General features: G+C 41.4%; 1 protein-coding gene across 3 annotated transcripts in view; it reads left to right on the top strand.

Annotated features, from left to right (window-relative positions):
- TTLL5 (tubulin tyrosine ligase like 5) overlaps positions 1–15,435 on the top strand; it is a 132,495-nt gene that overhangs the window by 74,637 nt on the left and 42,423 nt on the right. The window lies entirely within an intron of this gene.

The raw sequence follows: 15,435 nt of genomic DNA on the forward strand, positions 1-15,435 counted from the left end.
TGGTGGATGAGAAGGAAATGTCTGTTTTTCCTTGATTATTTCCCATCCCTGTATCTGTAAGTTTAGGTTTGCTGGCATTGAGACATATATGCAGAATGAAATCTTAGACCTTAAAGCATCTTCATGCTTTTTCCTTGAATATCAAGTGTAGATTGTTCAAAGATAGAGCAGTGTTTATCAGAGTTTCTTTTTTGGATCTCTTCTTTATACCTTATATTAATTTTGGGCACTGGAATTTATAGTTATGACTTTTACACTCCTGGGAATCGGGGCAGAGGACTGATTCTATGGTAAAACTATTTTCCCTGTGATTCAAAGAGCAGCAAGATTTACTTGCAGGAGTCTGAATCTTGGAAGCTAGGAATAAGGCAAACTTGCTGCAGTAACCAGGCAGGAATACAGGCTCAGGACTGCTGGAGATTTGAGTTCTTCCTTTGCCATTCCAGTAAATAATATTGAGTCCTGAGCCTGTATTCCTAGGTGTTCATTTTTGTCTTCTAAGACCAGATAATAAAGCAGAGCTTCTCCAAGACGTGAATTTAGGTCTGGAAAGCACTATGTACATGAAAATACTGATTTTTATCACTGGTGCCTGAATGCTACTGGAAGATGGAGAGAAGTGAGAGAGGGAGAAACACAGTGCAGAAGGCATGTGATCTGAGTGGTGATCCTTTCCCAGATGGGTCCTTCAATAGAAAGATTGTAATGGGATTTGGAAAGCTCAAGTAAAATTGTTCTTATTTCATCAGTCACTACTTTTCATCCTGCCTCCAGAAGAGGAATGTGAGAAATGAATTCCTGGCCTGTTTCTGTTCCAGCACAATGTTTGCCTCAGGGGTTTAAACTTATTGAGAGAAGTGGTGGTGATTCTGCTCTTGGACCCCATCCAGGCAAGCTATTACCTAGTCCAAATACAGAACCTATCCAACAGGTGTAAATTGCCTTCCCCTCCTACGCCTTGGAAGAGCAGCAGCATGCAGGCTGTCCTAGAGCTTTCATTGCCTTTTCAGCTGTTTGCACCTTTGCATGGGCTCGCAGACAGAGCTGCAAACCCCACCACTAATGCCTAGAACTGCACTCTGAATGACATCCAGGGTGGTGCCTCATCTAGCATTGTGTGCATAGTTTAATTGTGCCTTTAGTTAGAGTTTGTGTTTTATTTTGTACCGCAATCTGAAAATACTTCAGAATTTTCTAGTCACAACTGATAGAAGATTCCATCTTCTAACCTTTTATGAGTCATTTAGTCTTTCATTACTTCAGTTGCTCTGTTTTCTATCCTCAGAACAAGAGTCAGAAAGATGTCTTAAGACTCTCTATTGAATTATCTTCATGGCTGCTTTTATTGAATGGCCAAAATACTGGTGGTTAAGAGTTTTGTGTAAATCTGGAAATGGAAAAAAAATTCTTGAGGCAGTGCTGGATTTCTTGGTCTGTGAGCTTCTGTTTAATGAGAGAATTCCAAAAGGAATATCAAGGCCATGGTATATGGGGATGACTGTCTTGTATTGTAAGTGCCTTTTTTGCTGCTTGATTTGTTACATTGGAGCAAGCAATTCATAGAGGGTCATCTGATGGGTGTCAGCCTGTGCTCAGCACGGGATGACTGAAGAAAAGCTTCCTGTTTTGAGATTGAGATTGTTGTCTATGGGTTGCAGAATTCAGCAAGGATGGAATTGTTCTGTGAATGGGTCTCTTATCTGGCTTGCACTTAACTCCAGGTCAAGCATCTGTCTCTGAAGTGCAGTCCCCACTCGGTTTTTGAATGGCTCTGTGCTGCTGAGGTTGGTTAGAAGATGCTCGCAAAGCTGTAGGATTCAGGCTATTCTTTTAGACAAATCATCTTCCCCCTTAATTCCCACTCTCACAGTAGTAGCTTACCTAAATGTATCTCAAAAGAAGTTATCCTTTCTTTTGTTGATTCCTTTGTGTTGCATGAGATAAGGTGCTGAACTAGTAGTCTGCTTGCCAAAAGGCAAAGGAGGTCTTGGGTTTGCAATACAGAGACAGAGGGCAGTTCTAGGTATGTTAAAATGTTGTTTTATACATCTGCACTGCTGTGCATTTTGAGGGGTTTTTTTGCCACTTTCCATAATCATTGGCACTGTTTCCACTCAAATGATGGCCTAGCCTGTTGCTGCACCTCAGACAAAGAAGCCTGCAGGGCTGCACAAGTGAAATATTCCAAATTGTATGTGGCCTTACTTCTGACTGCTGTGATGGGACAGTCAGCCTCTGCCACGTTTGCTGCATACCTGCCTTGTTGCCCTCTGTATATCAATGAAATTATGCCAAATCTAGAGCTGCTCTTGAAAAAGCATTTTTCTGAAAGCATTCTTGGTTTCATAATAAAGGTAAAAACTCAGGTGTTTGACAGAATGAAACTTGTTGATTCAGAACATAAACTGGCTTTGAAGTATCTGTTAGCAAATAGCTGTGTAATCCCAAATTGTGAGGACAGTAGGTGGAGGTTTCTGGCTTTGGAATTTGCAGCTGCTGTTTCATTTGTATTTGAAAAGGACAATGGATTTTTGTCTCCAAGAATTACTTGGGCTCTGCAGGTCACAAAATCTTTAAGACCTGGACCAAAACTAGCAAGAAAAAATTTCTTTCTAACTGGTACAGATTTCTGTGTTTTCAGTGGGCACCTTGTATTCAGCAGCAACCATCCTTGCTCGTGTTCATCTCAAAGGGGCAGTAAATTGGCAAGAATTCAGCAGTGAAATGGTCAGTGTGTTCTCAGATCTGTTTTATTAGCTTCCTACTCATTCATAACATCTCTCCCAAACCTGAAGGCTGACCTCACACTTCCAAACTGCTCAGCATATTTTTTTTCCTTGGATTTTCTGACAGACTTATCTAATTTGGTTGGGGAAGGCAGGCAAGCTTCCTTGTAATCTGTCAGAGGGTAGAATGGCAGTTGAATTTATATTACAGAGCCTGTGAAGGGCCACTGCAGTCAGAGAAAAGGGATTCTCCTCTTTTCCTTGCTTGACATGTCTGAAATACTTTTTAGCTCATAATTTCTGCCAAGGTGCTCAGGTTCATCAAGAAATGTTTTGTTGGTAGACTTGTCTAATCTGGTTTAAATTTATATAAACACATGCTTTTTCAATTTGCTGATGTAAGGAGGTTTTAAGTATCATTTACTCTGGTATCACTCTCAGTGATAGTAATAGCAGCGACTCTCAGGGCCTCACAGGGTAGGTGCATGTACATGTACTTGCTGTATGTCCAGGTTCTCAAACAATCTCTGCTTTGGCTATTTTTGTTTTTATTTTTCCTTCCTAGAAGTATAGAATAGGTGGAAAAACCAGAAAATGCTGTCTAGACTTTTATCATCTCAGATGCTTCTGGTTGCATTGCATATATTTACTGCTCATGTACAGATCAACAATGTAGGTGCAGGAAATCCAGTACTACTTAAAAAGCTTCCTGTGCCTGCTCTAATAGAAAATATGTATCAATTTACATCCCAAAAATTCTACAGCAAAATGATTGTACACTCTGCTCACTTGCACATTCCAATTGACAAAAACAGTCTCCCAAATCAGGACCCTCCTTTCAATTGCTGGCCTTCCTTAGCCTTGGCTGGGTAGTGGGTACTTTCTATTCTGATTCCCCACCTAGTGCTTGCTGTTGCTTCATGCCAGTTTCTTTTACTGCTAGGGGTTACATGTACTATGTGTTCTAGGTTTGAGATGCTCTGATCACACCCAGTATATATCCTCTGGACTTATGAGGAAGAATCCCAGGTCTCTTTGGAGGGTTTTCTCTGAGCTGGTCTATTTGGCTTCTGTAGTTTCACTGAATCTTTGAGTTTTGTCAGAAAGACGCCAGACAGCAGTCAGCAGCTAATTGTGGTTCACTGGTCTCAGTCCTTTGCGTCAGAGGGGCAGCTGGCTGTGTTTGACATGCAGGGAAGGTGAAAGTGGCTTTGTTGTTTCCTTAGTTTTTATTTTAAATTTTGGAGCTGTGGAATGTGAAATAAAAAATTGTGCTTGGACCCTGACTAGACAGGCTCTGAAGAGCAATAAGAAAAGGGAGACTGAAATAGACAAAAGATGTGCAGGTTGATCCTTACAAGGATAGAAGGGTGAGCACTTGATGGGACAGTCTTGCTTTTTGCAAGACTCTTGACCCTAGACTAGGGTGGGCTTAGCATGGCAGAAGCAGCATGGGTGTTGCAGTTGAGGCTGTGGGAGACGGTTAATTATGTATGAGCTTGCAGCTAGAAGTAAGGACAAGAAAATTTCCTGGGATGTTGGTAGCTAGCACCAAGTTTTTATAAGAATAAATATCTTCTCTATGTAACGTATGTGTTGCCTTGTTGTTCTGGCTTGATGGTAACTTTATTCTCTTCAAAATAGTTTTTTCAAGCTCCCTGCAGTTTCTTGCGAAGTGGAGACTACCTGACTGCTCTCCAGTGCTGCATTTGCAAGTGCTCAGGGCCTATTTGTTTGCACAGCATCTAGGTGTAAGGTGATTTGGAGGCTCTCCTATGCTGCTGCCTGTGGAGGATATGAAGGGATAAAGCAGCAGGCACTGAGGGTTAAACAGTAGGTCCTCAGTTCAGTCTGAGCAAACTGCAGTGACCTTAACACCTCCCTGGCTAAGCACTACAGGTGTGCCAGAGCAGCAGCAGCCCAACAGCCCTGACTCTCCAGCCCTCTGCTAGCATAGCCACATGTCTGTTCCTTGATCCCCACAGTGCTTCTTCTCTTTTCCCTTTACCTTAATGCCTGAATTAATTTGATTTCTTTTATTTGAGGTAGAGAAGTAATTCAGGGTGGGTTCTGTGATTTTTCTGTAATCTGCATTGCCTCAGTGTCTCTGTCATGCTGATTCTACCTGTGGGCCACGAGAGAGGCAGCATTTCTGAGAGCCCTGAATTTGGGGTTTATTACTTCCTGCTCAGAAGAGGTTTGAGGAGGGCAGGTGAAAAATAGAACTACTACCTGGGTAGCTGTACATTTTTACAAGTCTGTTTCCAGTTTGTGCATGTTCTTCTCCCTGTGCATCCATGCATATTTGTGCCTGTATTTCCTGCCTTAATAACCTTTTACCTTTAGTTGGTTTGTTTTTGGTATTTTTTTCCCTGTGCGTGTCTCCCAGGGTCACCAGTGACAACTTGTTAAGTGTGGAAGTGAATTGTCTGACTTAAACTTCAGAAATACATGGCTCACCTTGGTTTTTTTTTCTCTATATATATTGGTCACACTAAGGAAAATTGTCAGGGCCAATTGCTCTCCATCCTGCTTGGAAATGGCTCTGGGCCTGAGCACCATGGGTTGGCAGAGTCCTCAAGGATCCCAGCTTCCCACAGCTAGGCCTTGGCTCTGTGTGTGTGGAGGCTGCAGGGAGGGAAGGCGCAGAGCTCGTGACTGGCCCAGACAGTCTGAGGCCTGGCCCCGCAGCTCGGCTCCCCAGACGCTGTTGAGTCGGACTTGGCTGGCGGCCGCCGCGCTGTTCCTTTGCCGAGGTAATAAGTGAGATTAATCACAGGACCCTTTCCAGAGGCAGAGGAGGTTTGTGCTGCATGCAGGGAGACCGTAGGAGCCAGTGCTGGGAGCTGGAGGCAAAATCGGAGGCCTCACAGCGGGGCAGAGCAGGGCACCGGTGAAGCTGAGCAAGTGCGGCCTCTCTCTCTGCTCAGCTGCTTCTGAGAAGCGCTGCTGGAGCTGCAGCCTGCTGCCTTACTGAGCACAGGGGGCTCAGCCACTGCACTGCCTTTGTCTGCTGGCCTTGGACAATTACATTTCCTGCAAGTAACTCAGAATTTGAGGGGGAGCAAGCTTCTTTTCGACTGTGTGACTTCCAGAGGAGATAAGAGGATCTTTCCTACTATTCCCTGCAGCACACTTTGGAGAGCAAGCAGCCCAAGTTGATAAGTGGAGGAGAGTGACAGGGGTCTCCTACCTTCTCCCAAACCAATACTATGTAATGATTTTGGGTTTCCTTTTCAGCTCCCTCCACAAATTGACCTTACCCTGATGTAAACACAGGATTTGCTATCCTAGACTGGGCTGCTAATCTCTTCAGTACGCCATCCTCTGCTTCAGAGCAGCTATCTCCAACATCATCAGTACAAAAAATGTTCTGATGGGCAGCAGGGAAATTCCCTTTCTGAGGTGAAGATAGATTTCGCCCTCTAACTGTTAGCAGCTGGCATGTACTTCTTGCAGTACTTTTTTCTGCATAGTCTAGTGTGGATTTTGTCATTAATAATCTTTTGCCTTCTGCAGAAAATGTAGTCCCGTTGAGTTGTAGCAATGAGTTCCATGGGTGGTGCATATTATGCAGAAGTTTCCTTTTGTAATTTTTTTCCCAAATTTTCCCAAAAGTCTGTGTACCTGTAACAAGATCACATGAAGGCAAACAGAAATGCTTGATTTATTTTCTGTCCTATTTATTCTGTCTTTTTCTTGTCTCCCTTCTTGTTTGTCTCTCCTAAAATAAACAGTTCCATTCTTTTCAAAATCTAAATGGAAATTGTCCTGGCTGTCTAATAATTGTCTGGCTATCTTTACAGAGATGACAAGAGATGAAAACAGTACATCAAGAAGGGGTAAAACATTAGTTTTATGTAAATAACACTAGTGTATCTTTAATTTCTGTCTCATTAGATATAGGAATATCTTGTTGGTTTCTGACCACGCTAAACACTGAATTTTTTATTAATATGCAGTTGTTTTTCTTTGATTATTACAGTAAATGTTGAACTGAACAGGTATAAGTAGTTAATTTTTTCCAGGGATTTTTTTTTCTTTCCCCATTCCTAGGCAACTCTTCTTTTTCTGCACTGGTGGATTTTGTTGGCTATGGTGGAAGTTGCTGGATCTTTTCTGTTCTGTTAAACACCTAATTCAATATGGAACAAGTTGCAATCTTCTTGTATCTTGCCCTAGACTCAAATTTCCCCAGTTTTTCCTGATCTCAGAGGTCTTTTAAATACACCGTATCAGTTCTTGATACTTCATGTTGCAAAGTGACCAGCGCATCTTCCTTTCCCCTGCATTTATTTAATCCTCCCATTCACCATTAAAATAGTTGTTTTCCAGAGTGGTTTTCAGAGGGTTAATGTGCCTGTAGTTGTCATGGGGGAGATCTACTCTGCTCCTTACATTCTTGTAGGAATGAGGGGACCCTATATTCTGGTGCTCTGTAGGAGTGGCTCTGCCTCCAGCAGCCCTCCTCTCTGAAGGAGTTCTGAAAGGGTTACAAGGGAGCCTTGGCTGTTTCTCTGAGCTATTTGGAAAGCACTGGCCTCAGACAGCTTGGCAGGAACCTGAGGCCCTGTTTTTTCCAGCCCAGCCCTTCCTTCTGCACAGAGCTGTCAGGGAATCCCACGAATGTCTGGTTTTTCCCCCTTCCCTAATTCTTTTAACAATATTTTTATCCATCTGTGACTCTTCCTCACACAAGGATCTCAAATTTTATCCATTGATTTGCCTTGCACGTAGTGAAGTATAAAGGAAAGCTGTGCTACAATGCCATAGCTGTTGGAATTGGTTCACAGTTGTGCAGCTGAGAGAAGGGCATTGGGAAGTTTCCCAGAAGAATGTCCTTTCTGGCATTGATCTTAGGGCAGGTCCATCTGGACTAAGAACAGAGGGATTGAGTGGGCCCATCTTTGAACTGTGCTATTCCTGTGTGTTACAGTGAGACACTCTGAAATCTTGGGGCTGCATGTTCTGTATCCTCCCTATCAGAATGCTGCTTTGTAGAAATAGAAATCCCCTTTGTAAGCCAGGCTTATGAAAGACAAGATAGGGTTAGTGACTTTTCCTTCATTTGCCTCACCCTGTCCGGGACTGCCCTGAAGCTGAACTCATTGTGAATAGTTTGGAGATTTCCAAGTCTGCCCTGTACCTTTTCACTTCAAGTAAATGAAAGTGTAGTGGGTATTGTGAGGAGGGAAGTTTGGTTACTTGTGAGAGCAAAGGTCTTGAACAGCTGTGTTGAAGACACTGGTGTTGCACAGCTGAGGAAGAGAAGTTGAATTGGGGTTATATGACTGTCTCAGTAGGCCTGTCCAGTGCTGGGAGTTGGGTGTGATCTGAGTTCCATGTAGAAAGACTTCCATTGGGCAGCCCTCCTGTGGGCCAGTCCCTGGACAACCCTACAAAGTCAGCAGCCAAGGGCTTGGAATCAGGCTCAGTTAAGGGTTTCAGTGACCAAGTACAAATGCCAGAGCAGGAGGTAGCAAAAGGGGTCAAAGGGTTTTCCTTCCTTACTAGGCTTTGTTTTGGAGCTATCTTCCATTGTACAGTGAACTTTCCACCAGCAATACACAGTCCACCAGCAATATTTTCTTTCCAGACCGAGGTCATGCTTTGACCTCCTCAACAGATGAACATTCTTCTTTTTGGTGTTTTGTACTGTGATATAAATGGGAAATGCCTGCAAAAGCACGAAGAAACCCCTTTCCTGTCCCTGAAAGTGTTAGTTGGCCTTTCCTGTGAAGACTGTGCTTTCACCTAATTTCCCCTAGCTTTGTGACTGGTCAAGTTTTGTGGCTGACACCAGAGTTTGCAAATTGCACGCTGTTGGCTCTATGTCAGCCTGTTATTCTCTAGGGTTTCTCTGAGCTGCAGGTATCAAGCAGCAGCTGTTTGTGAACCATGCAGAGATCCAGTATTTAACAAGAAAGTCTTTTGAAAAAGGGGAAGGGAGAAATGTAAAAGTCAGGATTATTTCAGTTCCCCTGTGTATGTGGTAACAGCTTTGCTTGGTGATCCTGTTCAGTAGGTCCTAGGGGTAGATGTGTTTTACAATCTGAAGAAGATGCCACAACCAGAACTCCACTGTGGAGCACCAACTTTTTGTGTAGGGATTAGTGTGGTTTATAATAATAAATAACATTTTTGGTTACAAGTACTTTTTTAGTGTCTACCTAACACTGGATACTATCAGCCATTGAGTAGCTTGACCAAAATGCTCTGGGTAAGAGAACTTTTGTTGGTAATAAGCAAGAAAGCTCACTCAAAAAAGCTTATTACTGGGTTGTCCAGAACCAGTGCCAATTACAAGAATTTCTGAATGCTCTGTTAGGGCTGGACTGTGCAGTGTCAGGATGGAAATGTCAAGAATCCTTTATTACAAGCAGTTATTTCTAGGATTTCATTCTGTAACAGTAGTTGAAAGCTATATTCTTAAAAAAAGAAAAAGCAGGGGAGAGTGAGCAAAAAAAGCTGGGTAGTGCTAAAAGATACCAGTTTCCAGACACCCTTCTATTGCACACATGGCATTTTTATGAATATTTCTTATCCAAGAACTCTTCACAGCAAACCAGGTGGGGAGATGCCAGGCCAGCCTGGCTGATTCAAATCTATTTAACACTGGCACTGAGACAAGAACCTTTAGTGAGAGGAATTTAAAACTAAGAGAGCTCTGCTGGATGGTTGGGCATGTGAACAGGCTCCCCAGGGAAGTGGGGAGCCTGCCAGAGTGTTTGAACAATCCTCTTGGGCACACAGTGTTACGCTTGGGGTGTCCTGTGCACAGCCAGGAGTTGGATGTCAATGATCCTTGTGGGTCCCTTCCAACTCAGGCTGTTCTATGATTCTGTGTTGCTTGGCTTCTTTGCTTGAATTTCGGATTGTGTCTGGCTCAGTACATGTCTTCCACTCCCCTTTCAATCTTTCTGCCCTCTGGCACATGGGACTTGACTGAAAAGTTAGTCAAGGAAGATCTGGCAGTGCTGCTGTTGGCAGCTGTCTGTCAGGGATGCGTTGCCTGGGCAAGATTGATCCTTTAAAGCAAAAGGGCTGTGACTTTCTTGGTCTAAACCTTTTGTATGCATAAAGATTTCTTTATTTGCTTGCTGCTGGAAAAAAAAAACCAAATAGAATCTTCTCTGTGAAGAATGTAGCCAAGTTGGGCCATGAATGTCTTCAGTGCTGGAAATTTGAGTTTTCTCAAAATTCAGCTGAGAAAATTTTCCTGTTTGGTAGACTATCTAAAAAAGAGGAGGAAATTTCAAGTCTGGACCATCTGTTTCTTTTTTGATATTGAGATAATGGTGCTGGTGAGTAAAGAGGTGTCAGCTTATCTTAATTTCACATAAGTTGAAGATGCAGAGACTTGAAATTGAATAAGTTTAGGAGTTTTGTTTCTTGATACTGGTACTTAGTTCAGAAACACTTTTCAGTCAAATTCTGAATTTCAAATGAGAATTTTTCATTATTAAAGACAATGTACTCCTTAGTGAAGTGACTTATGCTTCCCATTACAGTTTCCTAAAACTTCTCAAGCTGTTGTGTTAGAAACAGTGTGAAATAACTTGTTAGAATGTTCCGTTCAATAAATTTCTGATCTCAACTCCACTAGACACGTAGGTGTGATTCTTTGGCAGTCTCACAATGCTAAAGATTCTGGCTTCTCTGTAAATATCTTTGGATGCATCATAATTTGAGCAACAATTAAAGGCGTTCTGATTCAGGCAGTCCACATGACAAAGAGAACAGAATCTCATCTTTTCTGAAGAAATCAGTTAATCGAGCAGTATATGTGAGAGATTTAAGCACAAGCACAAAAACTCAGCCCCAAAAGTGATTCTTCATTGACTTTGCTGTTCTTAAGATTGTCTTTGGATGAACACATTCCTTTCTAGTAAGGAACTGTGTATAATATCTCCAGGAGAGTGAGATTTGGATTTCTACTATCAGTGATCCCCCTAGCCTTCTGTTTTTAAAATTCCTTACCAAAAAATCCAGGAAGTTTAGACATATCCCTCAGGAACAATTTCAACAAAGGTTGCCAATTAAGGTTTTTTTGGAACAGTTGTCTTTCATAGAGATTGATTTTGCATATTGGCAATTTGCTTATCTTTCTTCAAAGCTGAAAAACCTCAAGGAGGAGCTGTGTTTTAATGTGGAATTAGTTTTGCTGAAAGGTCAATGGGAATAATAACTTCTCTCTTACCAAAGTTCGCAAATATATTAATTTTTTTATTTTAGTTTCTACAAGTAAGCACATATAATACATTTAAAGGTATTATGTAAAATGATTTTGAAAACCCAGTTTTAATAGTTGGATTATTCTGGTATATTTAAAGAAACTTGGATCCAATCCATCTTTAGTCATTTAAATATTTTGTTTTTCTGTTCAGGACATTGTTTGCATAACTCATCTTGCTTTTTTCAAAGGTCAGAGTGGTGTTTTCATTTGTTTCTGAAATCCCACTTTGCTGCTGCTGATAATAACGTGAATGATTTAAATATGAAAGTATCCTCCGCTCTAAAGAGAACAAAATATATACATCAATTTCTAGGCTGTTTTGTGATGTAGGAGACAGACTATGGTTTATGTAGTGCAGAGGTTTTCTCTACTGATATTTTCTAAATAGAAAAAAAGAAAGGTTAGCATTCTGTGTTCTCTAAAGAACTGCAAATCCTGAATATGAGTGTAGACATTACTGAGAAGCATTTCTGTGACAGCAAAAAGAGCTGTGGTCCTGGGTGTTTTGCTGTTTGCATGTTTCTGTCTGAAATTACCTAAACTCCTGGTATCCTGTAACACTATGAATTGTGAATTGTTGTGCTTGTTGCTATACAAGGCATAGTTGTTTGTGTATTGTTTGTCAGAATCTCACTCTGGTGTTTATGGTGTATATTGTTTGGTAGCAAAACCAGGTACTGACTACTCCTGTCATTTACTTTCAGTTTTTTTCTAACACTGTTACCTTTATGTGAGGGCTTGCTTATGGTCTTACATTCCAACTGGTCTCTAGAACCTTAAACACTGTCAACATGAAGGTTGCAAGTGTTTCTGCCTTCAACATGAAGGTTAACCTCTCTGCAAGTGTTTGTGTTCTCCTCAAGCCTTCTGGAGGCCTTGTTTGGACTCCTATTTGCCTGTACTGCAGATGAATTTTCTCTGAAATGTGCCAGTTATGGCCTTTGAGTCTGCTCTACTTAGAACATTTGCTGAAACATCAAGAAAGGCATTGAGGATAAAGAAGCAATATATAATGGAGATTTCTTGATGGACACTGTTGTTATTTTCCTTGCTTGATGTATCTTATCTGTGATAGGAGAGAAGTCTTGAAAGGATGTTGTTCCATGAGTGGCAGGGGTATTTTGGCCTGCCCTTTTAAGGGATTAGCATCTGCATCTTTGTGTTCATGCTCAGAATTACATGCAATCACTTAGTGAAATTCCTGGGGTGGAGATTCCATGGTTTCCCATCTGTGTTCCTGAGTCTGGGAGCTTCGGACTAATTATACCATTTTCTCTGTACTTGTAGGAAACAATTTCATTTTGGCTCGAGAAAAAGGGATTGGGTTGGAATGGAATATGGGATTGCATAACTTTTTTCATGTTTTACCACAAATTCCAAAAATGAAAGCTATTGCACTTCCTCTGAAGATACCTACTCTTGGCTTTTGGTTTTCAGAGTCAGTAGAAGTATTCAAACCCCATATAGAGTCCAAAAAGACCTATCAATTGAAAGGCTTACCCAAAATTTGTTATTAATGAATCCAGCAAAATTGCATCTCTGAAGAAACAGCACCATTCCTAGATGCCTATTCTCAATCCCCAAGTGGAAAAGATGGGTATAATATGCAGTTGGGATGACCAGCAGAGCTGGCACATTGCATCATAGACTTCTCTGTCCACGCTGGAGGAGAAAACATCACAAACACAGGTGCCTGATCAAATGGAGATAGGAAAAAAGCTTTTAAGCTAAGTGTTGCAAACAAAACTAGTGCTTACAGTCTCTACCTCCTATCTTACAGTTGTAGGTAGAGACAAATCTCATGAAAAAATGCTTTAGTCAGTGGGTGATGAAGTAAGTTTTGTGCAAGGTGAACATCTTCTGCAGACAGGACCTGCCAGAGAGGGATCTTACAATGAATACTGGACAAGTCTAGAAACTGCATTTTAAAATGTGCTGTCTCATCTCTTGGTACTATATGATATAATTATCTTAACATCCTTTTACTCATCTTCCTCTAATGACAAACTTTGTCTGTCATCAGATGTATCAGTTTCCTGGAGAAAGATTTTGTTGACCCAGTTTACCAAGATAAGTCTGAGCCTTTTCTGTAGTTTCAGAGAATTAGTTACAAATCTCCTGTTCTCAATTGTTTCCTGTCAGCTGGCCTTCTTGGTCAGCATGCGTGTTGCTGCCTGCTGGGGAAAAGGAGATAACTGCATGATTTGGGGCTCTCCCATGATTTTCCACTGCACCACCTGTTTTGGAAGTGGTTGTAGAATTGCCAAACACGCTGAAGTGGTTACGTGTGTACCAGCTCCTAAAGAAGCTGAATGGGAGGAGTGGTTCTTGCCTGATGGGTTTTCAAAGGGAGCTGAGACTTTGATGTTCTGTTTTAGCAGCTGCTAGATATAGTGCCTCAGCCCTGTGCAGCACTTGTGCCCCTGCCTTCAGGCATGGTATCCTTCTTTATACTGCCAGAATGGAGAGAAGAAAATAAAATAAACCAAGAGTGTGGGCATTACCAACAGTGTTGCTTTATTATATTTTACACTTTGAGTTGTAGTACCTTGTGTCTCATGCCAGGAAGTACCTTGGACTTAATCGGGTCTGTTAGAGTAAGAAATTTATTTCACTTCAGCTTTCTTTGCCTTTCTAATTGCTTCTTCCTCACCTCTTCTGTTTTATATCTGTTTCTGAAATAATGGTAGTAATTTGTCTTTTGTTCTGTAATGGCCGCATAAAATAGGGGGAGATTTACATGTGTGGTGCACCAGAATTCCTTGCTTAGTCTAGAGGGACTGGATCATCTTTCCCATAAGGACTGAGGGAGACAGAGCACTGTAGTGCCTGAAACAAGGCTTCTTATAAAGCCTCTGTTAAAGCAAGAACAGACAACACTCCACTGTATCTGCTGAAGGCAGTTTGCTGGGAATTTCCCTTCTACTAACTTAACTCTTCACTGCCAGATATAAGATGCTGTAACTCATTTTATTATGTTAATATTGAACTTCTTTGTGGTAATGTGGACTCCTCTCTGATTTTGCTTGTTGAAATATTGGTTTACTGGAAACACTGGAGGCCGAGCTTTGTTTTCAGGTGAAGAGGCTGGTAGATTCCAATTGTGGGAGTGGAAGGGGGACTGTATTCTGTGTAGTTTGAAACAGAGGCCAAAATTGTGGTAAACTGGAGTGGTCTCTTTTGGCAAGGCAATACACTTCTGTGGTATTTATCTCTAGAGGACAGAGTAAAAAAAAATGTGGAGATTCTTGCTCTGCAGTACTTGTTTTTCCAGGTAAGGCTGTATAAATAAATACGAGCCTTTCTAGTCTTTTCTTGCAGTTCTTTGTAATACAATTCTGATATGTCATCACCCAGGCAATAAGGGGGACAGATGTGCAGAAGTTTTTGGGAAGGAAATGTCACTATTGGTTTTTTGTCTTTGTTCTAGTGCTGGCTACAGAATTTCTAAATTTTTTCTCTTCCCATATTAAAAATCCATAACACCTAAATCAAAATGGAACCTACCATACTATTCTGAAATTTTTCTTAGGCTGAATTTTAGCTATCAACAAAACAGAACATATTTGCTCTTTTCTGAGAAGTAGTTTCCTTCAAGTAGGATGTCTCTTGGGCATTCTCAGGAGCACTACAGACCTGGAAAACTTCTGTCGCTTTTGGCCTGAGAAAATTATTGCTAGGAATTTGTGCTATTTTGATTGAAATAATAAACACTTTTGTAAAGTATCTTCCATTTCCTCTAAGGATGTTGGGTGGAGTGAGGGAAAAATAGCACTTTTTGCAATACAAATACAGTGCTTTGTGGCCATCAGCGAGGCTTGCAGTGATTTAAAAAAAAAAAAAAAAAAAGCTGTGAAACAACTAGCATCACACCTCTGGTGTTGCCTTGCTGTCAGTGTGCCATGCTGCTCTTAGAATGGCTGAATGTCTATATCATGATAATATCCATCTGTGGTGTCTGTATAAGTAGCCTTTTTTTCTTATATTTTTTAATTTCCTGCAGGATGTGGGATAGGATGATCTTGCCTATGCAGCATATACAGTCACTGAGCCAGCTTCTTCAATAGATAACAACCCACGCTAGATTCTCTGTGTATCTGAGCATATTCCGCCAACATCCCCTGGGTATCTTTTACCTAACTTTGTAACAGACATTAGGAAGTGTGTGCTGTCAGATACAGTCACTTCCTCCTCTAGTCCATTGCTAAATGTTCAGGGAGCCAGGGCAGGTGAGTCAATCTTTGTACAGGAGGTGGAAGTAGAAGAATTCTCCCTCAGCTCCAGCATAAATGAACTGCAAAATGAGCCTGAGGAAGAAAAAAAAAATCAGTGTAACAGGTGGATTCACTCTCAGATACAGTCTATGTTGTGTTATACCTTGTTACCTTAGAGAAATCCCCTTGAAGGATAAGGAAAGCAGAAACTATGTATACATATGGAATTGAGTTTCTAACACTGGGCAGATAAGAATGC

Source organism: Melospiza georgiana, chromosome 6 (assembly GCF_028018845.1).
Source record: "Melospiza georgiana isolate bMelGeo1 chromosome 6, bMelGeo1.pri, whole genome shotgun sequence".
Classification (NCBI taxonomy): domain Eukaryota; kingdom Metazoa; phylum Chordata; class Aves; order Passeriformes; family Passerellidae; genus Melospiza; species Melospiza georgiana.